A 25,818-nucleotide genomic window follows, 5' to 3' on the forward strand; every position below is an offset into this window, starting at 1 on the left:
ATATGTGGGATGGAACACCTTCACAACAAAAACACTGTCATGTAGTCTAAGAAAAACTAGGGGTTTTCGCCCAGGTTGACAAAATGAGGTATACTTTCTTAATGGAACGTAAAAATCCTTCTCTGGAATCCATTTCAGCCATTTGTGTGCTTTTAAACATGAATTCAATTTAGTACTCCCGAAAGTTCTTCCATGTGACCACCACAAGTCCCAGATACCCACCTTGGAAGCTCTGTAGCAAGTCTTCCTACAGTGTCCAGGGTAACTGTGTTTTTGTGTTATTCATCTACCTCTGCTGAAATCAATGAAAGAAGATTCTGTTTGTTGGCCAACAGCTGTAATGTCATTATTAATTTCTCTGCAGTACACTATTTGAATCAATAAGGGGCCAAGAGGTCTTGACAAGATATATTTTTTCTCATATTGATCTTGATGACCAAGCTAGTGCCCTCAAGTCTAACCACTGATTCTAAGAGACAGAACTCCCAAGCTGGAGGCCAAATTTGAGCTATTAAACACATCAGAATTTGTAATTAAAGAAAATGTCACACTGTCTTATTTTTCATCACAAGCAAAAGGAATCTTTCCACATACATTAGGAATAACATGAAGTGCACAGATACACTAGAGTTATGTACCCTGAATTTAATTACTGTTTTTGTAGACTACACTCAAATTTGAATCAGATTCACTAACATTCCACTATATATGGAAGCTGATGTCCTTCTATTTTTCCTTAATTAAAAATTTTAAGAAAGTATTTTATTGGGTTGTTTTTGCTTTCATTCCCTGACCATATTTTCAATTAATTTGTTGGGAGTCTTGATCTGAATACATTTTTGAGCAAATACACCCATTTCAGCTGACCTGTCTTTTATCTGTCAAGGATGAGTAATTCTTGATATTTTTCCATTCACTTCATTGTAAAGTAACATGAATCAAAATATGGAAAATATGTTCAAAGCTGTTGAGTAAACATGAATATCTGAGAGAGAAAAAGAATGAGTTACCTAAAACACAAGAATATTTTTTTGTTACATATCCTGGAACACTGCAGCATCTGTTCCCTAAACATGCAGTATGAATGTCTGGGTGCAAAGATATTTGCTGGCTTTTAGGAAGCTCATAACTGTGAGCACCTTAAGGTATATTTAATATAGCTAGAATAATTTTTAGAAAAAAAAAAAATTATGGCAGAAGTCTGATTTATAGTAAAGTTCCAAAGACAGAAACTAATTTCTAGTCATATGATAACATTGTAGTGATGAAGCCTCTTGATTCTGTGATAATGTATGTTATGAGATTAGGTTATAAATTATGGCTGATGTATTATATACTCTAAAAATCCCAGTAAAAGGGAGATGTTGTCTCAGAAAACTTGTTGCTTAAATTAAGGGAGAAAACACAAGAAGGGAAAAGAGCCACAGGCATGTTTAGGAAAGAGTCATATTAAAAACTAGGATTAAAGAAAGATCATCTATGCCAATCTCCTGCTTAAATAAGGACTAACCAGCTCCTCAATACTGTACAGCACCAATCTAAAAATCAACAGAAATCACCAAGTATTGATAAAATAGGTCTTGAAATCTGAAGATACTTAGATGCCAGCACACACATGAGTATTGCACTTTGTAATTCAGTAGTCTAGCTGGAGACGACAGGCCCATAGATGTCAGTCCTGTCTTGATTTGCCTGAGGTCACACAGGTGCTCCTTGACAGAAAAGGAAATTTAAGAAGTAATTCTTACCCCAAAGGCTTTGCTTTCCAAAACTCATTATTTGCATTTCAAATTTCACCTTTACTTGGCTAAGCTTTCATAGGAATTACACTGAAGTATCTTTGTTTCATAATTTAGTAGAATGGTTTTGTTTCAGATATTTCTTAAGTGTTATTTTCATTACTTTGTTTTACAATACCATTTTTCAGTTTATAAGAATATCTTCAAGTTTTTCCTCAGTAGCATTTGTCTGAAAAACACATATGACAGTGGAATTCTAGATTATTTCTGAAAATATTAAAAGGAATCAGTTAATTAGCTAAATCCACAAAAACTTTTCCAGTAGATTCATTTTATTATGCAATGAACACCTGAGTCTATATGACATAACGAGAAAGAGGGAATAAGAATAGGTATATGAACAGATAGACAACTATACAAAAATGTGAAAGAAATGTATCTGGTTGGCTATAAGGATTTACCATTGCTATAGAAATGCACTGGGATTGTATTTAGACTTTCACAGTTTCTAGTTTTAAACACTGTTACTTTCTGCTTTTATTTGCATTTTCTTTGTCTTTGCAAAACTTTGCCTATGGCAGTTAATGTGCCAGTTTTTAGGTCAAAAGAATTTGCAAAGTTTCAAGAAAATTGAAGAAAATAAGCATTATAAGTCATTAAGATTTCACCTAACTGAAAAACTAAGCTTAGTTAAAATTTCCATGATTTCTTGAAACTCAGAAGTGATTTTTTAATTTAAATTTTATGTTTTACATGGACTTAAACCTCAACACTGATATTCCAGATAACTGACAGCATATATACATTAAGCCTGCTCTAATTAAGTGCATATCCCTTTAGACAATAAAAATGATAATACTATCAGGTTTTTTGGTGGTGATAGCCTGTCAGGGCTGTCACCATCTCTAAATGAATGTTAATTTCTAAAACCTCTCATAGAAATAGTCAAGTCTGTTTCTTTTGGATAACTGGAAAATAAATTTTTGAAGACTTACCTCTTTTTTTCTGAAATGTTTTGAGACTGAAAAAGCATGTTGCACATATTACAAACCATCCTTCGACTTGGTTAATGACAAAAAAGAGGAATTCAGTGTTAACCATGATTGACTGTGACTGAGGGGTCAAAGTTTAGGAGATTTTTGTTTATCATTCTCTAGCTTTGACTTTAAAAAGTAAAATGCATAAGAAATAGCAAACTGAATGCAATGTTAAAAATTATCGTCTAAATATACAAGATGTTTTATTCAAAATGTATAGCCATGTAAAATTTCACCTCATATTCTTAGTATTCTGTCATTAATTATGAAAACTATTACCTAAAAATCAAATAATATGAAGACATTCTGAAACAGAAAAAACACACCATTGGATATAAGGTGCATATATCAAATTTAAAACAAGGAGTAGTTTTATGCTATTATATGTATTTAACATCTCTCCCCACAATGAATCTAAGGGAGGAGAAGTGCTATGAATTCAGACAATTTCATATGGCAACTGACAGAATGAAAGATAGTGCATATATGTGACAAGACAAAACAAACCTGCTTTCAGATTGGAAACAACTTTGTCAAAACAAGGTCCATACTTCAAAACTTGGTTTTTTGGTTCAATCCACAGTTACATATCCAATACTGGAAATAAACTGTATCTTAATTAGTCAGTTCTATTTATACAGATACATACAATGCTAACTCTACAGTAAGTAGAGAAGAAAACGATTCTTCAAACATTAAAAAGGTCACAGTAATCTTAACACAGATTTATGGAGGTAATTTTTAGCAAATCATGTTTTCATCCATTTGGATTATATTCCACCCAAAGACGGTCCTTACACAGGTTCAACTCTGGTCTAATTAAAAGATCTTGAATCAGGCAGGATTAATAGAAGAGATCAGTACAAAACTTAGATTGCTTTTAAAGGAACACCATTATCAATTCTCTATATATAATGTATTTGGAATCCTTAACTACTTCCATTTAACTTCATATGTCCATACTAAACTGCTGTTATTTGCTAAAATCCATAACTAAAATGGAAAATTTTAAAATGGAAGAGGTCACCCTTTTGTGAACACAGGATCATTCACTGAGTCAGCCCCCAGCTGTTGTTAGCTACCTTGGAACCTTTGTGCTACTATGGTTTATATACTGGTTGTTGCAATACTGAGAATTCATATAATACCATGAGGGGATTTTGTGATGATAAATAGCATATTTATTTAAACAATAAAGATTTTAGAATAACAATCATTGATACAAAGAGTCACTGCTACATTTGTTTAGATGAAAAACGTTCACAAAATCAGGTTAGTTTTTTCTGGTGATTAATAGTTATTCTGGAATTTATAGAAAGATCTGTACGGAAAATCCTTTATTATAATTTTTTCTTTCCTTTTTTTTTTTTTAACTTACTAATTTTCACTTGAGAAACAAATATAAGATTTTTTTTTGGTTTGTACCAGCATGAGCATACGCCTAAACAAACTTCTATATCTGCTCCCTTTGTAACTGATGTTTTGTCAACATAAATCCAAATTATTTTAGTTTTTCATGAGAAATTACCATCTTATTGATAGAGGAGGAAAAGAGATGGGTGCTCATTCTATGCAATAATGACAGATCAATATCTTTTTAAAATTAAGGACAAGTATGCATGTATGGAACAGCAATTTGCTAAGGTGGCTTCCGACAACTGTGTCTAAGGATAGATGGATTCCAGTTTTGCATGCTGAAATTAATATACAGCAATTACACTACTTACATAAATGTTTTAATTGCTACATCTTTAAGAGTATCTTCATAAAATTGTCTTTTTTTTCTGCAGTATTTTCTTTAATGCTCTCATGCCAAACTTCAGTAGAAAGTTCATTAATCAAATACATCGAAGGTTATTTCCCCCATCCTCAAACATATTCAAAACAAAGTCTGACTTATTGCTCCACCCAACTTCCTTATCAAAGTCAAAATAAAAATTTTGAAATTTTTGTGCTTGTGTATCAAGAGTAAGAGGATGACATTTTTAAAAGCCAGTCAATCTGTCATTCACAAAGGAGTAACTGGTTAAAGAGGCAAGTGCTTTCAAGAGGGATGCAATTCAAATTTTAAGCAGAGGACCTGCTGCTGCTGCTTTAATTCTTTTAATGAATACATGTACTTTTCACTCCTGTCTGCTAATGTGACTCAACTTGTTGTACAGAAAATTGTTATAAATATTGATTATAATTCTTAAACATTATACAGTGTTCCATGATAGCAGCTCAGCTACTCAGGAGATAATTCTCTTCCTTGGGAAACGTCAAGCAATTATGAGATGTTTCTTGTTCAGGAGAGGAAAGGGGAAGGGTAAAGTGGGAGCTGAAACAGAAAAAGAAAGGGAAGAGGAAGAAAGGAAAAAGGGAACACATCAGCATTTTGATTCAAAGGGCTAGTGTGGTTTTGATGTAAGTACTTTGCCCTTCCTTCTTTGTGTTTATATTGGATTTACAGTGTGGTTTTGGTATGTATTAAACAGATTTCAAAGACATAAAATGGGAAATTCCTCTCCAAGAGTGCAGCAAAGGCCCTCGAGCTCCTGAAACTGATTTTAAACTGAAGGGAGGCAGGTTTAGATTAGATGTTAGTAAGAAATTCTTTACTCAGAAGGTGGTGAAGCATCGGAACAGGTTACCCAGAGAAGTTGTGGATGCCTGATCCTTGGAAGTGTTCAAGGCCAGGCTTGTTGGAGGTCTGAGCAACCTGATCTAGTGAGTTGCATCCTGGCCCATGGCAGAGGGGTTGGAATTAGGTGATCTTTAAGGTCCCTTCCAACTCAAACCATTCTATGATTCTGTGAATGTTCAGTACAGATTAACCTACCCCACAGTAAACTCCATGGGCCAAATGCATCTTGTAGGGAACTGATCTAACACTTTGATATACAGATCTCATGATGCTGTGCTGAATGGGTCCCTACTGTAAATTGCTCCCTACTTTGACCTTGCTAATCTGAGAGAAAACTGAAAAAAATATTCTGGCCTGATTATACTGGCTTTTTGTTGGGATATAATTAATTTCTTCATTGTAGCCAGTATTGGGCTGTGTTTTGGATCTGTGGTGAAAACAGTATTGGTAACACAGGTATGTTGTACTTATTGCTGAGCAGAGCTAACACAGAGTCAAAGATTTTTCTATTTCTTGTACTGCCTTGGCAGTGAGGGCACTGGTCATGCACAAGGTCTCGGGAGGGAACACGTCCGGGAGAGCTGGCAACAACTGACACAAGGGATATTCCATGCCATATGGCATCATGCTCAGCATATAAAGCTGGGGGAAGAAGGAGGGAAGGGAAGAAAGAGGGAGGGGAGGATGTTCAGAGTGATGAAGTTTGTCTTCCAGAGTCGCTGTTAGGCATGGTGGAACCCTGGTGCTCCTGGAGATGGCTGACCACGTGCTCATGAGAAGTGATGAATGAGTTCCTTCTTTTGCTTTGCTTGTGTGTACAGCTTTTTTTTACCTGTTAAACTATCTTTATCTCAGCACAGGATTTTTCTCACTTTTACTCTTTGGGCTGTTTATTTAGGATTTGAGCAAAAAAGCCTGAGCACAGTAAAGGATGGTGGTAATAATAATAATAATAATAATTTATTTTGAATTGGATATTGTATCTATATCACACATTTGTTCCCTGTATGGAAGTGCAAACCCAGCATAATTTTATAATGTTTCATTTGCTAATGGAGCAATGTAAACCAACTTAAAAACAGACACAACATACAATTGACAAGGAATGTTAATTACAGCCCATTTATCAAGCAGGTTAAGCTTATGAATGCAGTTTTACATTGAAAATTCATAGTTTACCTCTGTTGGACTTCAAATGACACAAGAAAAATATCTGATGACTTAAGGATGATTTAACAGTCAGTGTTTTCTTTTCACCAAAGCAAGCTCACTGCAAAACAATAACTGGGTTTGTGCCCACTTATGGCCCTGAAATACTTTTTTAAGGCAAAAATGGGCTAAAAAATATGCCTATGTGCTTGTAAATTTCTAGTGCATACCTCAGTATACCGGCAGCAAAAAGGATCATGCACTTTGCTTTGTTGCACTCACTTGTTGAGTAGGATACATGCTACTATGATTTTCTAACCTACCTAATAATTATTGAAGAGATTTATTACTCCAGTCTTTCCAAGGGAAGCTAGGAACAACAGGGCAAAAAAGTCTGTGAAATTCCAAAAAGAAGTCACAAGCAATTTGAAGGAAATATTGTTTCTGGTGCATGGTAGTTTTCTTTGTTTAAAAGAAAAAATACTTTTCTTTCAGAATAATGAAATATTCACTTATTTTGGAAAATAATCTTATATGAATCTTCATAAAGAGAAGAGGAGTTTGAGGAGTTTGAGGAGTCTGCAGTTTCCTCAAGAGCGGAAGTGGAGAGGCAGGCACTGGTGTCTTCGGTGTTCAGTGATAGGACCCAAGAGAACAGCATGAAATTTTGTCGGGGAGGTTTAGGTTAAATACCAGGAAAAGATTCTTCACCCAGAGGGTGGTTGGGCACTGGAGCTGGTCACAGCACCAAGCCTGATAGAATTCAAGAAGTGTTTGGACAATGCTCTCAGGTGCATGGTCTAATTCTTGGGATGTCCTGTGCACAGCCCAGAGCTGGATTTCAATGATCCTTATGGGTGGGTCCCTTCCAACTCAGGATATTCTATGATCCTCTGGTGTAACAGCCACTCTTCCTGCGTCATTTGCAAACTTGATGAGAGTATCATCATTACATCATTAATTAAAGTATTAAAGTGGACTGGACACAGTATTGACCCCTGGAGTGCACCACCAGTCTCTGGCCTCCAGTTAAATATTGCATCACTGATCAACACCAGAATGGTCTTGCCATTCTGTCAGTTCTAATTTCATCTCAATGTCTTTTCATCCAGCCCATACATCAGCAGCTTATCTACGAGGACCTTACCACAGACAGTGTGAATGTGTTACTGAAGTACAGGTAGAAAATAGCCACTGCTCTCCTTGCTTCTGCAAGGTCAGTCATTTCATTGTAAAAGTTTATCAAGCTGGTCAAGCATGACCTCCCTTTCGGGAAGCTATGCTGACTGTTCCTGATGAGTTTCTTGTCCTTCATGTGCCTGGAAATAGTATCCAGCATTAGCTGATCCATAACCTTCCCAGAGACTGAGGTAAGGCTGGATGGTCTGCAGTTCCCTGAGTAGGCTATATGTTGTTAGAAGAATAATATTAGAAATATTATTAGGACTTGTGTCACAAGATGAGCTGGAGAGATCTTTACTTGATAATATTTCTCCATGCACCAATAATATGATGACTTTTTCAATAATATATCAAAGCAACTCTGAATATTTTAGAGTTCCAACACTAAGAGGAAAAGCGTTATTCATTTGGAAAACACTGAGAGATTAAAAAAGAAAAAGGGTAAAGCATGAGAAACACATAGTGATGTTGGCATGTGATTAGCTAAGCCAGGCACCTTCATCTGGATTTATAATGAATTTTTTCCAGATGAAGCCATGTCCCTCGCCCTGCATTTTACTTTAGCCTCTAGCAGAGATTAACTTCTAAGGTTGATAAAGACAAGCAATGGAAAGGGGAAATGGAGGAAGAGAAGGAGGGCAGAAAGGAAGGTGTTCAGAACTACAGTAATGAGAAGAAACAAAGGTCTAGTGGGTTCTCCGGGACAGTGCTGCACTAGCTTCAAACTAATCAGGATTTGAGGCACAAGGTGATGTGGGAAAGAGAGTAAGAGGAAAACTGTGGGCACTTAATAGTCCCAGGGTGATGGAGAGGGCTTCAGCCTTTAGCCCAGTCAGCTGGGCTCACATTATGGAAGCAATGAAAGCAATGTCAGTGTGCAGACACTCATGTGTGTTGCAATAACGTTTTTAATACAAATTAGTGTCTTTAGCATTCATCCCTTAATAGTTCTATATCTGGCATCTGTTCCAAATCACACTTTTTCTATCACAATTTCAACATGGCTTTAACTAAACTGATATTTTTAGAAAGAAATTTTCCTATGTTTAAAGCATTGAAAGTATGTGTCTGCCCCCTTATCATCCACTTAGTAAACAAAGAAATATACTCTGCTGATCTTCATTAAATGCTTGTATGACTAGCCCTAAAATATATCTCTGGTTTTTTATCTCATTAGCTCCACATATGTTTAATTTGCACAGAATTGTGGCATCTATGTGTCATTTCCCAGTGCAACTTACTTTCACCACGGCTTGGGTAGGAAATGCTCTGAATGACACGGCAAAGCTACTGAGGCCACAATTCAGCCACTGAGATTTCCTCCCTCTGCAGTTATCATGGTGCTGCCTCTCAGTACCTTTGCATGAGAGAATAGTTTAGTCATCTTTTGTCCTTAACTGGTTTTTAGTTACAGGCACTGCGTATTGTCTGATCTTTACTCCTGCATTATGTATTCTCTTGTAGTGACTTATTAAGGAATGCTATTTTCCTTGCTGCTTTAATAGATCACTCTTTTCTAATTGAAGGAGAAAAAGAATGAGAAGAAGCATGTTTCCAAAGTAAAGTGACAGGCAGGAGACTTAATTTCTTTCACTGTTTAGACAGTGGCTCACTGTTTGACTTCGTGAAAATCACTTGGAAGGCCCAAATTTGCAAGCAGCTGTACAAAGTTCGGGTGTCTTCCTTTTGTTACCTACCACCGAGTTTTGTTCTGAGAGAACAGCAGTTAAAGGTGATGAGAGTTGCAGGTACTTGACATATTCAACAATGTGGATAGTATTAGAGCATTTCAAAGTCAATATCTCAAAACCCTAGGTGATTTCAAGCTTTTTTTTTTTTTAATGCTGACTTGAAAAATATTGTTCCTTGATTTTCCTATCTGCAAATAGAAAATAATAGCCTTCACAAGGTTTGTTGATTGAAAATGTTTAGAAAACTTTTCAGGATTGCTTGTGTTATATAATGAGATATTTCCTCAGCCATGTTAGTATTATTATGTTACATATACTGGAAGCTTTACAAAAAAGACCAGAAAGAAACTTAGACTGCCTTTGCTAGATTGTGGCTATTTGCCAGGTCTTCTGATAAACAAGACTTGAGACAGTCTTCACTGCACACTGATCCACATTATTGCGTACATTATGAGTCAAAAAAAGAGAGAAACATGATTAGTCATAATTCTGTCTTTCCTCCTAGATAGTGACATACATCCATGAAAAATCATGTGTGGTTACCAAGTTGAAAGAAAACATCCTGTTAGTTAAACTTGAAAATAAGTATTTTTCCCCAATTAAAAAGAATCTGTGCAAACAGATGCAACAGAAGTTGAGTTCAGAGGAGTTTACCATGAAATGAGTATTTGCACTGGCAACTGGAAACAACAGGGGGCTTGTTTCCAAAGGGTAATCTTTTACTAACAGTGATGCCGCAGCAGTGTCAGCAGAAAACATCATGTCTGGTAGAAAGGTGGCCCTATAAGAGAACATGAAGATCCAGTTGGAGTGGAGTTGGAAAACAGGTTTGGGCAAGGAACTCTCACACTTTCCTTCTCCCATCAATATCGGTATGTTTTACTGTGTCGGAACAAGCTTAGTTGCGTGACACAGCCCCTGGAGAAGATTGCACTATGAGATGACAATATGCATGAAAAAAGGTGAGATTAAACTCAATAGCATGTCATGACCCGTGTAACCCAGGTTTACACAGCTTTTGCATGTACAGAAATTGCTGCAGTGGGTTTGTAGGATTCTGTAATACACACGGAAATGGAGGCTTTTATTCCTCCAAATTTATCTACATTATTACAGAGTATCAAAAATACTACCAAAATCAGCACTAACAAGAATCCTACCACAGAAATCATCACTAGCAAATATAAAAAGGATTAACAAAGTGAATATATATATATAGCAATTAAAAATTACTATCAGCAATCAATGATATCTTATCAAGCAATAGTATGGCAACAGTCAATATCATCAACAAACAATCATATGGCAACAATCAATATAAGTTTGTAGGTGGAAGGCATATGTCAGTAGGCAGTACAAAATTATTTGTGAATATCAATATATCCTTTAAATTTAAAGATGGATGTGTTGCTACATATTTAAGGACTTGAATAACAGTCTCCACTTATGTCTACCAGATTAAAAGTGTATTATGAAATTATTGTTTTGAAATTACTGAGTTTCAGATTATGTGCATATATCTGAAAGAAATTCCTAGACTCACAGGCTTCCTAAAAACTTTCCTACTGGTTAAGTCTATGAAAGACATGGAAGAGGGTCATCACCTGCCACTCACTGTGTGGTATCTACCATTCCCTTGTGCGAGTAAATAATTCCTCATCACTTCAGGATTTGACTTTTGCTTTCTAAATGGAATATTTTTCTTCTCAATTTAAGTTCAGAATTAGACAGAGCTTCTCTTAGACTGACCAGACAGTTGCCCATCACATAAGGACAGAAATGCTTTCACAGTTCCAAATAAACCAGTAGAAACCCTTTCCTGCATTATATGTTTGATTTCTATGTGGGTAAATTCAAACATTAAAGGTTAATGTGAGATGGGAGAAATAGCTAACTCATGGAGTAGTTTTATGCGCTTAAGCTCTATTTTAAATTGTATTTTAAAAAGGCTTGGGCTGAAATATGGCCCAGTCTAAGGAGGAATTTCTTGCCATTAAGATGTCCCAATATACCTACACTCCTTGTAATCTTCCCCTGTGAAGACTGCACAGTACCAGAAATAGAATGAAGAAAAAAGTAGAAGAAAAAGACTCTAAATGGAAAACATTGCACTAAGAATTCAAAAGCAGGCTTGAAACACACATACATAGTAGAAATACTTGGGGTTTTTTATTGCAAGCTTATTCTTCAGTGTAGCCTACAGTACAAGGCCTCCCAGAGGACATTTAGGAACACAGTAGTCTTTGATCTTAATGGAAACTGTGCTTGCTGGGGATGGTGCTGTCTGCCTTGCAGTCACCAGGTAGTCTGGTTGCACAGCAGGAACCTCTTCCCTGTAATACAGACACAGATAGTGAAACCTGCTTCATCTGTCTGAGGGTGCCTGGAGTTTCCTCCAGTTCGATGTGGGAGGTATTGCATTCTTAGAGAAGCTTCTCTTTTCCACGCAGCTGATGATGCTGTGACATGTTTTCAAAGTAGCTGGGGACTGTGAGCCCATTTGACACCGTAGGAAAGAGGCTAAACTAAGGGGGATAAAGATCTGATTTGGCCACTTCAAGAAAAAAGGTGGAATTACTGAATAGACAAGGGAGAAGAAGGTAACTATTTTTTCTGAATCACGTTATATCAGAAATAGTAGACTTGTTTAATAAATGCTAAAGGGCAAGTCAACTGACAGGATATTTTAATGAAAAATAAAGGACTTACCCTTCTACACAGAATGAATTTTTAGAAGGGCATGACTTTCCTGTGTGAGGTCAAAAGCACGAGAAAGATCTATACAACTATCAAGCTGGTTTATTTTGCCAACTACAGCAGGTCTCAAACAAATATCTCCCCAAATCTATTACCTTTCTATTTGCCTCTCCTACCTTGCCCTTCCTGATATGTAAAGCTATATTTAATAGTTTTATAATTGCTTCTCCTTTCTAACATATAAAAATGCACTGATTCTTAAATGGTCATCAATGAGAATGTAATCTGTCTTGTCTGAGGATCACTGGGAGACAGCATAGCCCTACAGTGAGCTATTCTTCACATCCCTCCTGCACAGCCTTTCTGAGGATACTGATTTTACACCTCTCACCACTCTAATTTCCTGTTCATTCTGCAGTATAGCATCCATTAGTCACAGAAAGTTGGAAAGTTAAAGACTCTGCAGCTAGAGTACTCTGATGCTTGCAAATAGAAAGGTTTTAGACCTTTGTGTGTAATGGGCTGTAAAAGTAAAAGCTGTGATTTATTGTTTCTTTCAGTTACTGAAACCTAATGGCTAGCCCACCTTCTGTGGAATTCAGTGATCTGCAGATGTTTATATCTAATAAAATGTTTGAATAAATTGTGATTCTTTTCCTTTTAATGCATCATGCTTCCATGTTACTGCACAACATTTCTTTTGCAACTATATTTTTGACTTTCAGTACAAAGCTGAAAATAATACGGATTTATATTTATTTTCACAAACACCCAAGTTTTTAAAAATGAAATCTGTGACCATTAGCAGTAAAAAATTCAGATGAATTATTTCTGTTAATTCATGTTAAATCAGCCTAAAAATAAAATAAAATATAATGTATTGGCATATAGATACGGATGAACACAGAATGATAGCTTATATTATACACACACACTCAAACAGGTCATGGATATATACCTCTGTAACTTATACAAGAGAAAGAAACTCAAGGAAACAGAAAAGTTAATTTTGAACTATACTAAGAGGAGTGATTTGGCATTGTTATTGTCAAAAGGCAATTTGTATGGTTTTAATTTCCATTACAAAATAAAAAACATATAAATATGAAACACCACAAAATGACATGATTCTTATGGGCAATGCCTTTCTTTCCCAGGTGTAGCTGTAAGCTTTGCAAGCAAATGATTGATCAGCTTAATAATATCTAGGAATTCGTTTCAAAAGGTGCTGTGAAAAAGCAGAATTATTATGCTCAAGGTATTTTTATGGCCAAAAGAGAAACACATCTTGTATATAGATTCAATAGTTTATTGTTAGTATAATTTAAATCCTAACTATCTCTTTGAGATTTCTTTTTAGTTCAGTACCTATTATTACAGGAAAATAAAGAAAAGAAGAAATAAATTGAAAGTAACAGAAATGATACTATCATAGAAGAAGTTGAAATTTCCATACACACACTCCTGATATTTAGCACTTTTATCCTATTAAGTTTGATTTCCCAACATGTGGATCTAAATGTTGGCTTCAGCATGGGGAGAGGGTGCAGCTAATTAATGTATCCTTAGTGCTTCACAAGTACTCATGTAGATGTTTTCTTCTTCTTCACCTTAGACTCACATAGGGACTTTTTCTATGTTTGCCAACTTTCTCACAACTTGCTATTTGTCACTATTTTTCAAGTGCTGCTTCTTCTGGAATTACTAATTATGGCATATTTTACATGCGTTAGATACCTGTTCTTTGTTCTCTTTGCTGCCTTTAAAAGTGGTTTTGCCAGGTCTGTACTGCCTTAGCTAGTCACTAGTAGGGTGTTTATAGTTATTGGGTCATGAACATCAGGTTGTATCCTATTTCTTATCATTATGTCTTCCCCTCTCTGCGCTGCATCCTGTGTCCCACGGTTCAAGGTCTGTTTTGTCATACCACAAATATATTCCTCTATGCTATGTTGCTATGTTAGATTCATAAATATCAGATTCTATACAGAAAAACTACTTGTTACTACCACATGTATGAAAATTTTACCATGGAAGGATAAGCAAAAGTAAAATGAAACAGACCTAGTTTCTTGGCCATTTCAAAAATTGCTGCTAAGCTCTAGCAACTATAACTGAGTTTACCTAGGTAAGACAAGTGCAGGCAAAGTAAACCTGGCTGCCTTATGGCCTTGAAAAGTTTGTACAAAGATCATGGCATGTTGATAGCAGTGGTAATATCTTATTCGCTGGGCTACAGAATCCATTCCACTCAGAGACGTATCTAGGGCTTCTTCTAACTTTTACATAAATGCTTCAGGGCTGAGATCTGCAATATCTGGGTGCTGACTGGAGAAGCTCATGGTGTAGTCAAATGAAATAAAGAGTGGTTATGTGGAAGTGCTTCTGTCAGAGACAGGAATTGAACCTGTCTTCCAAGGACGAGTAAAGTTTCACCTATTTTAGGATGTGTCTCTAAACAGTTGCTAACAAACAGGTGCTTAAAAGACAGGAGGGAGGGATGACATTCCTTATTAAAGTGTCACAGCTGCACTATGAAATGCAGCTTTGAAGGTTTATTAGACCATGAGCTTTTAATACTTGGTGATTTGGATAACAAATAGACCAGAGAAGAGTGTATTAGTACGGTATTTGGTATTCATATGGGTATTCGATTACACTGGGCATTTTCATTAGCAAATGAAAAACATATAAATACTGTAAGGGAAAGGAAAGATCTAATTCTCTCTCTTCCCATATGGTGGTTTCATGAATATATTTCTTTGATCTTTGTCTTCATAGTCTTTATAAAATTTTGCTGTTTTCTGTGAGGTGAGCCAACTCTAAAAGAAGGATGAGCAGATTGCCTTCCTTTGCTTCACAGATCTAAGTGGGTGCTGGACTGCAGATGCAGCTTCGAATCATTCAAGCAGTACAGGGAAGAGCTTTGATATCACTTAGGTAAATCCTTATCCTCTAGTCTGGGCTACAAAAAAATTAGTAAGAACAGCAGCAGATTTTCTCCCTTGTACTGTTTGTTTGTTAGTTGGTTTGTTTGTTTCAAAATATGCAGTATAAGTCAAAGCTGCTCTCTAGTCCCTGAATCAGTGCCTTTCAAAGGCAAGGTCTAGGCAAAATTTTTAATTTGAACTCCAAGGTTAATTGAGTGAGGGAAGATCGTTCATAATTCTCAAGTGAATTAGCTATGAAACTGGGAGTCAGTTCTACCACAGTGCTTTGGTAGAAGAAATTTGGACATTGTAGTTATTTTCCTCAATAATTTTTATTTCCCCTTATAAAAAGTAATAAATTTCGTGTAGCTTGACACCTAGCCAGCTTCAAACCACAACAGACATCTAATACATTTCCTGCCAATCACATAAACAGGTATGATTAGGACAGTTAGTTGCCTTTTATTTATTTGTTTGGTTTGGTTTGACTAGGCTCAGAACTATTTAATATATTTACTTCCAGCTGCTGCTTGTTTCCCAGAAAAGCAGTTGAAGTAGACAGTAAACTGGAACATGAACACATTCTCCTGATTTAGTCAGGATGAAAGATTGAGAAAGTCAAGGGAAGAAGCATTTGAAAACTTAACTCAGGTTGAATACAAGAAAATGAAAAAAGGAAAAGCTTTAAGATGATACAACTGTGTTGTTTAGTTAATGAACACTTTTTCAGGAAAAAGACTGTTTTTTAGCCTGCATGTGAAAATTAATCCAAATGCTCATGTAACATCACAACAGTCTTTTTTGGTTTAGGTTTTGGGGGGATTTTTGTTTGTTTTTTGGGGTTTTTTTGATTGTTTTTTTTTTCAGGGGGAGTGGTTAGGGGTGTTTTTGCTTTCCTAATTGAGGTTGCTAGCAATTGTTCAAATTTATTAGAAGTGTTGTGATTTCTCTGATGTCAGTTTAATTTAATGATTGAAGAGTTCAAGCAATAATTATTTTAAGGAAGTCATGCTCTATTTTTTTTAGGATAACAAGCTAAATGGAGACACATGCCTCTAGCGTAATTTCAAATGAGTATTTTGAAAATGAAATAATCAACAAAGTTGTAATTGCATGTTATCTGGAAAAGGTCACTAAAAAATTCCTGTGAGAAAGCATCTATAGAAAATTCTCATGAGCTGGTTTAAATTCAAACAACAGAAATTATTTTATATTCCTGCCATTATAGATGAGTATACAAAAACATAAGAGGTTAATAATGTAAACCTATACCTTTTCCATTCTTCCCAACACTATCCTTTCTTTAAAGGGTAGCAGATAAAAAAGAAACCTTAATTTCTCTTACTTCTCATAATTTCTTGCTCTTGTTGTAATTTTTTCCAACAAACAGCATAAAACAAACACTTTTGAATGCTGTATCCACTCTGAAGCAAGACAGGTATCTCAGAATAAATTCATACAGTCAACCAACACTGCGGTGTCATGCAACATGCAAGGAATGAAACATAAAGAGCCAAATGAACATATGTCCACAGAGAAGAAGGTTTGAGACACCTAGCACTTCAAATACAGCTCTACATACACATGTAACTTTTTTCCCCCCACAGATTACGGAAAAGGAGTCCTAATACATTTCGATCCAGTACAGCTCCTGAGCATCATCGGCTTTCACTCATACAGGACCTAATCTGTGGAGATCATCTCTGTTTTGAAGAACAGCCAATAGGAAAGTTGAGGTACTGGATATTTAGACAAAACTGCTTTTGGGATATGTTTTGTTGTCTTTATTTTTTTGCCTTTATTAGTTTATAAAGTTCAAATCAAACACAGATGGTCTCATGAGCAATTTAAACTGAATAAGGTTACAAATGGAACAGAGATTAAAAAAAAAAAAATCTAGTTTTATGGATGATATTGTTATGTTTCTCACCATGGGTTTGTAGGAGGTTCTGTTTTGAAAGTGTTTACCACTCCTTGTAAGTGTTTTAAAATAGTCACTGCAGTATACTCCTAGCCTGAATGCACTGAATACGTTTTTAAATCTAATTTTTGTGCCATGTTTAGTAGCATATCATTAGTTCTGGGAATCTCTGTGGACAAGTCACAAAGTCTATCCTGCACGTCTAACCTCTCAGGTATTTCAGTGTGGCCTGGTCTAGGTCTAGAATATGGTGGGTTTGTTGCATGACTCTGAAATCACAAGCAAGTTCCACAAAGGTCAAGGATAATGCCCCCTGTTACAAGGTAAAGTTTTTTCCCAACTTATATTAAGTGGTTAGTGTAACTCAGAGCATACTTTGCTAGAGTATTGAATAAATACAAATCTGTATTAACGAAGCAGGAGAATATGGAAAGTGCTCTGTTCGTTAACAGCCTGTTGTGATACAAACCATTGCAAAACAGTAGCTGTATATTTGAGTCATTTGAATCTGACATTCACTATCTAGATGAATGATGGTTACTCACTTTGAATTTATCATGAGTACAGCCACAGATTGAAATAAAATGGAGTAAACTTCTGCAGTTATCTGTTAGCTGGTGTGCTTTATCATTTCACAACTGAATGACTTATGATCATGTAGCTCAGAACACCTCTAATTAATTTTTGAGTGAAGTCTTTATTCTTAACCTCAAACTGTGGTTATTAATGGGTTAAGGTAAAGAGTTTGCTAAAGTGTAATGTGTAGCTGTGAAAACATATTTGGAAGAACATAGTTCATTGTTAGATGTCAGATGTTTTACCTGCCTACCCAACTAATTGAGAATCATACCAGAGAACTAGAAAGCCATTGTAATGAATGAGACAGACAGTGACCTCCAAAAGACATAACTGAATTAGAACTGATGAACTTGATATGAGTAGATTCACAGTGTCATTTTAAATATAACACAGTTTAACTCATTTTCCTGCTCTTGGAAATGTATTGCACTAAAAGCATAGGAAAGATTGGCAAGTGAATTTTAACTTGTTGTGTTTTTTTCTCTACAAGTGCTGTAAGAGCAGCGGATTTATTGAAGGATATTTGTTATATAAAAAAATTTTGGTTTTAAATGCATGCAAAGCAGGACTTCTGGAATCTAAGAGGTGTCTTTAATGGTTTTGAGGGGCAAGAAGTGATACGAGAAGACAAGAGGGAAGAGGATTTTTTTTCCCAGGATATAAATGAAAAATCATTATTTTATCCTTCTTGCCAAAGAATAGAAAAGTTAAGACATAATGTTTGAGAACTTAATTTCCCACAGATTTTTGTTTCTCAAAATAATAACTTCTTATAGGCTAAATAATTGTGTATGCTGTTCCAGAATTCTGTTAGTCTTTAGGCTGGAGGTTTATGGTAGTCAAATTTTGACAAATATTTCAAGATCATTTATGAAGATATTCTTTCTACATTAATCTATAATATCAAATGACAGAACCAACTTCTGGCCTGCCATCCTTTGTGTGAGATGTTAAATTCATCCTCTGTTGCAACAGAGCAAAACTGAGTCTTGCGCCTGTTTCTTAAATCCATGTGGTTCATTTGTCATAAAGGATAAAGTGCTCAAATATAGAAATTCCTATGTAAAAAATAACATAAATTTCCAGTGAAACACAAATTGTGCTGTATTTTTTTGCACTTCTGTAAAGAAGAAAGATGATTTGACATAATTTTATGCCTAAGCAGGAGCTGCTTATTTACTGGTGAAGAATATGCTGTCAAAACCATATATTTGGTAGTCCATGCCCTTAGCCTCTCAGTGAGTACACAGCATGAAATAAAACAGATTTAGGGAAAACACTGAGCTTCCCTGCCTACAGTCCCTTAAACTTTTTTCTCAACTTTGAGGTCAAGGCATCCTTTCATCCCTCCTTTCCCAAAATGCAAAAGAGCTCTTTTTTTTTTTTTTTTTTTTTGCCTAAGATTCTGCTGATTCCCCTGTTTCTTTTCTTTCATTGCTGTGGATTTATCTTTAGTTGGATTTCCCAGGAATAAGGTTTACATACAAAACTGTTTAATCAGAATAGCTTGTGCACGTCAAAGTCACATTCTTCGTTTTAAGTTAACCACTCAAATAAATGGAGAACAACAGCAACAAAGTTTATATAAACAATGGAAATGTTTCTGATGCATATTTTCGAATAGGCTATGTCATTCTCTTTATAGTATCTACCTTCACCATGTGGAACTTGTCATAGTGATTAGATTTAATACCTTTGTTAAGAACAGCTCTTTCTTTCAAGTTTTGCTGGAAAAAATTGCACGGTTTAGGAAAAACAGTTGCTCAAATAGGCTGTATAGGGGGCTTGTATATTGTTTTTTTGGATGATCTGAAATTCTGACAGTTGTAAAAATGATGGCCAGGAAGAAAAGTAGCAGTGACTTTTAAAAGACAAGTCTGCAATGTCTTTCAAACGTGAAGATTTCAATAGACTAACACACCACGAGAGTGGAAGGACCTGGCAGAAATTAGTCATTTTCTGTATGTGCAGAATTTAACAGTCCTTAAACGGCTCAAGCTGGATGAAAGAAAAACAGAAAAATGACCTTTATCTTTGTCACCACTGCAAATCTTGCTGTTCCACTATTCCAGTGATGCATAGAGGTGGAAATAACAGAGATGAGTACAATAGACTTTTCCATAGACTGAGTTTTCCAGGTCATTTAATTCTCTCTACTGTGTTCAGAACCTTTCCAACAGAGCTAATGATAACAGATTGCTACATTATCCTGCTCGTGGTGACCTGTTTGGGTACCTGCCAGAAATTCTACTCACTCAAAACTATGGGTGAAAAAAGTGTTTACTGAATTCACTTCTAATGATTATTATAATTTATTCAGGGAAAAAAAAAATTTGTATTATTGAGTACTTCATGTGTTAAATAATGACTCCATTATTTTGAAAATTTGTACTTTAGCTCTGGGTTGCTGCTCTGCTGCAACTGGTTTTGAATTTTCCTTACAGACTCTGGCCTTTTGCCAATTCATGTTCCATGAGGACAGTTCTCCCTATCAAGCGAGGCTGTTTTTTCAACATACAGCCAGCTAAAGCTACCCACACTAACTCTCTCCTTGCTAAAAAAGAAACATTATGGCTCTGAAGGTGATAAATGTACCATTTTCCTCAGATTTTTTCTTCTTATTATTTTTTTTGTGCTGCATGGGCTTAAAAAGTGCTGAGGAGGAAGTCTCACTATCGGAGACCCTGTGTCTCCCCCCCAGGGCTCCATGGCAGGGGGAGGGACCCCAACATCGTGGTGTTCAGGGTCTTGATTATTTCATAATTTCAGTATGATTTTTTGAGCATAAAAGTGATCATTTTAGCTTTTGCCCTTATTGCTTGAATTTCTATCTTTAACATAATTTTCTGAGAACCAAGATGCTTTAAATTACATACACCATGTGATTCTTACCAGGAAAAAAAAGACCCTGCATTTAAATATTAATTAAATAAATGTTGACTACTTGAATATTCATTATTTGTCCTATCCAATCAGAGAAAAGTATTTTCCTAGAAGAGATTCTGTCTGGGAGTTGTGTTTTTGAGATAACTTGCTCTCACATGTTACCTACTTAATTTTGAAGAGTTAAAGGGATCTAAAATTTGAAAGTTTACTGTTTATTCAAACTGATTCTTAATCTAGTGTATTTAAAAAGGATTTGAGATTATATTGAGATTATACCTAATATTTTTGGTTTGAGGTTTTTTAATTACATTTAAGTTCCCATAGAAATCACACTTTTTCCATATCAATGTAAAGATCATGTTAAGAGTAATACCAAACTTTACTTACTATACACCAGTGACAGTTGGGCATTCCATGTATAACTATTGATTTGCTAACTTAGGGCCGTTCAAGCCTGCATTGGGCAGGTAAGTCACCTGAATTTCCCCTGAAAATACTAGAGGTAGAAAATGCCATCAAATCTACTTCAGATGTAATTGTTCTCATCAGAAAATGTTTCCTTTGGAGTCTGTTTCATATATGATGGTCTCGAATTTCTATCTTACAGAAAAAGTTTTGCCTGCTGGATGCAAACTATAGCAGTTTAGCATCTGCTTTGCTAGCAGCTGAATCATCTCACATGAGTAACAACTTCCTTTTTGAGGTGGGGAGAACAGCACAGGCTGGAAAATCACAGGTAGTAGTGTTAATAGAATCACACTAGCTTTAAAAATAAGATTTAAGAGGTTTGGGGTTTATATGACTGATATCTTGTTGACAACAAGCATGCCTGTATTCTGAGAAAATTCATGTTTTCACGGCCTGAAATTACTAGTGATTCTCCCCTTTCCTACTTACATGTCTGCAATTGAAATAACTAGAATATTCAAGGCTTTCAATCTTGAACCCTTTTACTTTGACTTCTATTTTATGTTCTTCCAGGTTGCTTTATTTTAATTTTGTAATGATATCTTGTATTTTGCTGCTCCATAGGTTTACAAAGGTTAAAGCACTACAGAATTAAGACTTTATGTTAATATAATTTTTTAAAAAGTCTTCTGAGTAATATCTGAAGTCCTACTAGACTATAGTTCTGAATTATTCAGATATTAGTATAGTTTTCATTAATATTGAGTACATAATTTGATGGATTAAATTGTGATATATATGTTTACAGCTTACTACAGGCTAATGAGAACCTAAAAGGTAGCATATTAATAGTGGTTCACTGCCTTCTGTTGACACACAATTGGGAAAATAGAAATACTATTTTAAAAATTCCTATGTACGCAGCTTTCAGATCTCCTTTAAATCTGTCTCCATACAAAAAACATCCCAATGTTATCTAAAGAAGAAAAAAATTTTATCCTAAGATAGTTACTTGGGCTCAGTCTGGCATTACAGTGAACCCAAACTAATGACAAATCATTGCAAAAGATGTGGTTCAGTTCTCTCCTTGTGACCCTCTCCTTCCTGCAGCACATCTACAGATTGTACGGTCGATGATTAATTGGTTGATCCAGTGGTAAAGATTCTGGTTTGGTTTGTTTCATTCCATTTTGTTTTGTGCCTAAACCAATATACTAGATGTGATGGAAATTTCAAGGCAGTAAGGCTTCTGCTTTCCAAGGCAGCTTCCTATCAGACTGGTTTGCAATCACAGTAAATCAGAAAGCATGCCTTAAATTTCAAAGGAGGTGAATTCCTGTGCTGATACAGCATCAGAAATCCCGGTGAAATCAGGAGTGAACTGCATGCAGAGCCACTCCACTGAGAGTGCCACTTCCCACTGCTGAAGGATTAACTGATACAAATTTAAGTGTGGTAGGGCCTCACCCCTACTTCTGGTCTCATCTGGGGAGGCACCATGTTTTTCATGAAGGCAGCAATGAGTCAAGCCTTTCAAGCCATTAAGGTCCAAGCAGACTTCATTGTTTGTTAAAAACAGCTCCAAAATTTCTATCAAGACTAAAATATGTTTACTTTCCACATAGTGAATATGGAAGTCCAGACTCAAACCTAGCTGTTTGAGACTGTGCCCACTGTGCTGCTGTCTCCTACCAGCCAGGCTGAGACTAGCTACAAGGCAGCCATTCATTCACACTGGGAATGGATACAGGCAGATGGAATTTGGGGAAGATACCACACAGACACCCATCCTTTCCTAAGAAATGAGCAGGAAAAAGTCTTACATTTTTAGCCAGATGTACTTTGTGAGTAGTGAATGCAAATGTTCAAAGTGACAAGCACTGAATCTTGAAGACAGCTCATTGACCATGCCTTTCCAGATATGCTATATCACCATCTTATGTGGAATTCATGTATTTGGACGATAGCCAGATGTAGAAATCCCTGAGCTAGAGGTAATTTTGGAAGACACACATATTTTTCATGATATTTTTTCAGTACAGAAAGCTCAGAAAACTGACAAATTGAAATTGATAATAAAAAACCATTGAGAGAGCTGAAGTCGCGTAAGATTTTCATCATACAGTTTACAGAGGCACTACGTTTCAGAACAACTTCATATACCATGCATGTTTCTGGTTTTGTATTACATTCATTTACATTTCAAGTTTTCAGAAGTATTTGCAAAGAATATGTTTATAAATCTTGTTTTATCTTCCTAGACTTGCAAAAACCCCTAGTAAAACACCATAAAGATGCTTATACCATGCTGCCTTACATGACTAGGAGAGAGAAGGAGGCTGTCAACAGATCTTGATCTTGTTTCATGTGTTCAAACCTGAATGCACATTCATATCTCAAATGTTGCAGAGACATGTTGTACAGAAGAGGTCTTAGCAAATGAGATATATTTCTGTCTTTTGCAATGCCTTTAAAAATAATAGAAAGTCCACAGCCTCACACAAAAAATTAAAGCTTTATATACTATAACAAGAGACACTGATAATAAGCATTAAACATCCCTAATATGCAGCACAACTCCTTTATCAGCAGTTTTGTGAGGAAAAATAATTAATTCTGCTTTGACAGGAATTAGAAGAACCAAAGCTCAGTATTATATATTGTCATTATACTAATTATTTTTATTTGTTTACTATGGCAGGATTCATTTTCCAATTTAAAGTCCTCAGAATGAAAGCTATTTTTATCCTTTTATTCACATATGCAGTGGGGTTTCTAAAGAAGATTTGTAATTAATTCTTTCAAATTCATATGAACATTTTTATTGTCTTAATCTAATATTTGATACTGATGGAAATAAGCTTCAAACTATTTAGTGACATTCTGCAATTCCTGTCTTATCAAGTTTGTCATTGCCACCTGACACAAGCAATTTTAGAAGTCAACAGTCCCATTAGTTAATGTTAATGAATTTGGCAGACACACATAATTGGCTTTTACCTTGGTTTTCATGTTTTTTATGGGATTTCACAGGGGCTTTTTGAAAGTAAAGACTTCATATTTATTGGTTGTGCAACTGTAAAATAAGTTCTTGTAACTGATTTCTGCCTGGATTTTCTATCCCATGAAATAAACTAGGCAACTACCAGATCTGGTAAATGGAAATAGCTCTGTATAAAATTAAAATTTCATGAAATCATATTGTTCAGATAGAAAAAGGCCTTGGACAGTCTCCAGTCCAATCTTTGGATCATGGCAGGTCAGCTCTAAGGAGGTCAGGCCAGGTTGCTTAGGTCTTCTTTCAGTTGGGTCTGAAGTCATCCAAGGATGGAAAGCGAACCACCTCTCTCAGCTTGTGCCCCTGCCTCTCTGTCCTTACAGTGGAAAAGTTTCTCCTTATATTCAGATGAACCTCCCTCATTTCAATTTATACTTCTTGTTTCTCATCTTTCCAGCTTGCATTGCTTTGAACAGCCTGGCTATGTCTCCTCAATGACTTCCCCATAGCACTGGGGTCTGCTGTTAGATCCCCCCAAGGCCAACTCTGCTCCAAACTGAGCAAGCCCAGCTGCCCCAGACTCTTGTTAAAGGGCAAGTGCTCCAGCCCCACCATTTCAGTGACATCCCTTGTATTCCCTTCAGCTGGTCACTTTCTTTCTTGTACAGAGTGACCCAAAACTGGACACAGTATTCTAGACATGAAAGTTCTTGGAAAAGTGGGAAATTAGGCAGTCTCTATCTTCATAAGACAATATTTAAAAACATGATTGAATTGTTTTTTGGGGGTTTTGAGTGAGACCAACTTTAATTTACAGGAGCATGAATCAGGGATTAACCTTCTATCAGTGATTTGCCAAAAGGAAGACATAGATTTACACATCAATCCCAAGTTTATTATCCTTTATTTTCCTTTCACGCCTTCTGATTTTATCCCTTTTGACTCTTATGAGATACAGTTATTATTGTATAATCTTTTTTTTGTTGTTGTTGCACAACTTTCCCTGTTAGTTCATGGCCCATTGCCTGTGGTGGGGATGTTATTTCCTGCTTTGAAGTTCCAAAACAGATAGAAGTGTGGGCTGCTCACCATACTCCTTCTAGAAGCAAGCACGAAAAGGATGTATATTCAGAGGCAAAATATGTGTCATCCTAATGCAAATATCTGACAAGGGAAAATATTTATAGGGTGATTTCTCTCAGGTTTATATCTAGCCAGAAAGGGAGAAGAGTCGTACTATATGAGACACAAGAGTTACAGTCAGTAGATCTTGTGAATAACTGACTACACTCTTCATTATTATTTTTTAAGGAACTTTAAAAGCTTGGAATGTCTGTTTTATGTTAAAAACCTAGTGTGTAGTCTTTGTGATTTACAGTTGAAAGTTGTATTAAAATATTTTAAATTAAAGTTGTAGTTCACCATTTACTGTAGAACAAAAGAAGAAAAATGTAGCTTCTTTAGTGCTTCTTTTCTTTTATTCCAAATTCTTTCAAATTAAATATTAATGTAAAATGAAAGAGGGCCACAGCTTTCTTAAAATATCAGTAGGAATTCTGGGGTTTAAGTTCTTGATACACAGAAAGTAAAATTTAATTTTAATCCTACTATCTCAAGTACTCTAATTGAATAGTCATTTAAATATCATCCCAGTTCAGATGATACAGTTAGTGATTTATTTATTTGTAAATGGCAAGTGAAATTTTAAGTCTACATTTATTTACAAAACAAACAAGTAAATTAGTTATTACTCAAAATAGTCTGCCATAACTATGTGATGAAGAACTCATGCCTGCGTGGATGAAAAAAACTGTTTTGACCACAACATCTCAACATTACTGGTGAAAGAAAGAACTAATTTTTTTCCAAAATAGTAAAATGTGGAAGGAAGCACATCTATTGATGAATACCCTGGATGGAAATGCTACCTGACGGGCTAAATATGTTCTAGATTTCAAGAAAGAGTTTCTGTGCA

The 25,818-nt window shown here is 35.7% G+C and overlaps 1 protein-coding gene across 5 annotated transcripts in view; it reads left to right on the plus strand.

Annotated features, from left to right (window-relative positions):
* Positions 1-25,818, plus strand: part of CNTN5 (contactin 5) — a 618,861-nt gene that overhangs the window by 168,137 nt on the left and 424,906 nt on the right. For all 5 annotated transcript variants that reach the window (XM_048294601.1, XM_048294603.1, XM_048294606.1 and 2 more), the window contains one exon: positions 16,659-16,787. The gene's annotated coding sequence lies outside the window, so the exon portion shown is untranslated. The remainder of the gene's footprint in view (positions 1-16,658; positions 16,788-25,818) is intronic.

The sequence above is a fragment of the Corvus hawaiiensis genome, chromosome 2, assembly GCF_020740725.1.
Source record: "Corvus hawaiiensis isolate bCorHaw1 chromosome 2, bCorHaw1.pri.cur, whole genome shotgun sequence".
Taxonomy (NCBI): Eukaryota; Metazoa; Chordata; class Aves; order Passeriformes; family Corvidae; genus Corvus; species Corvus hawaiiensis.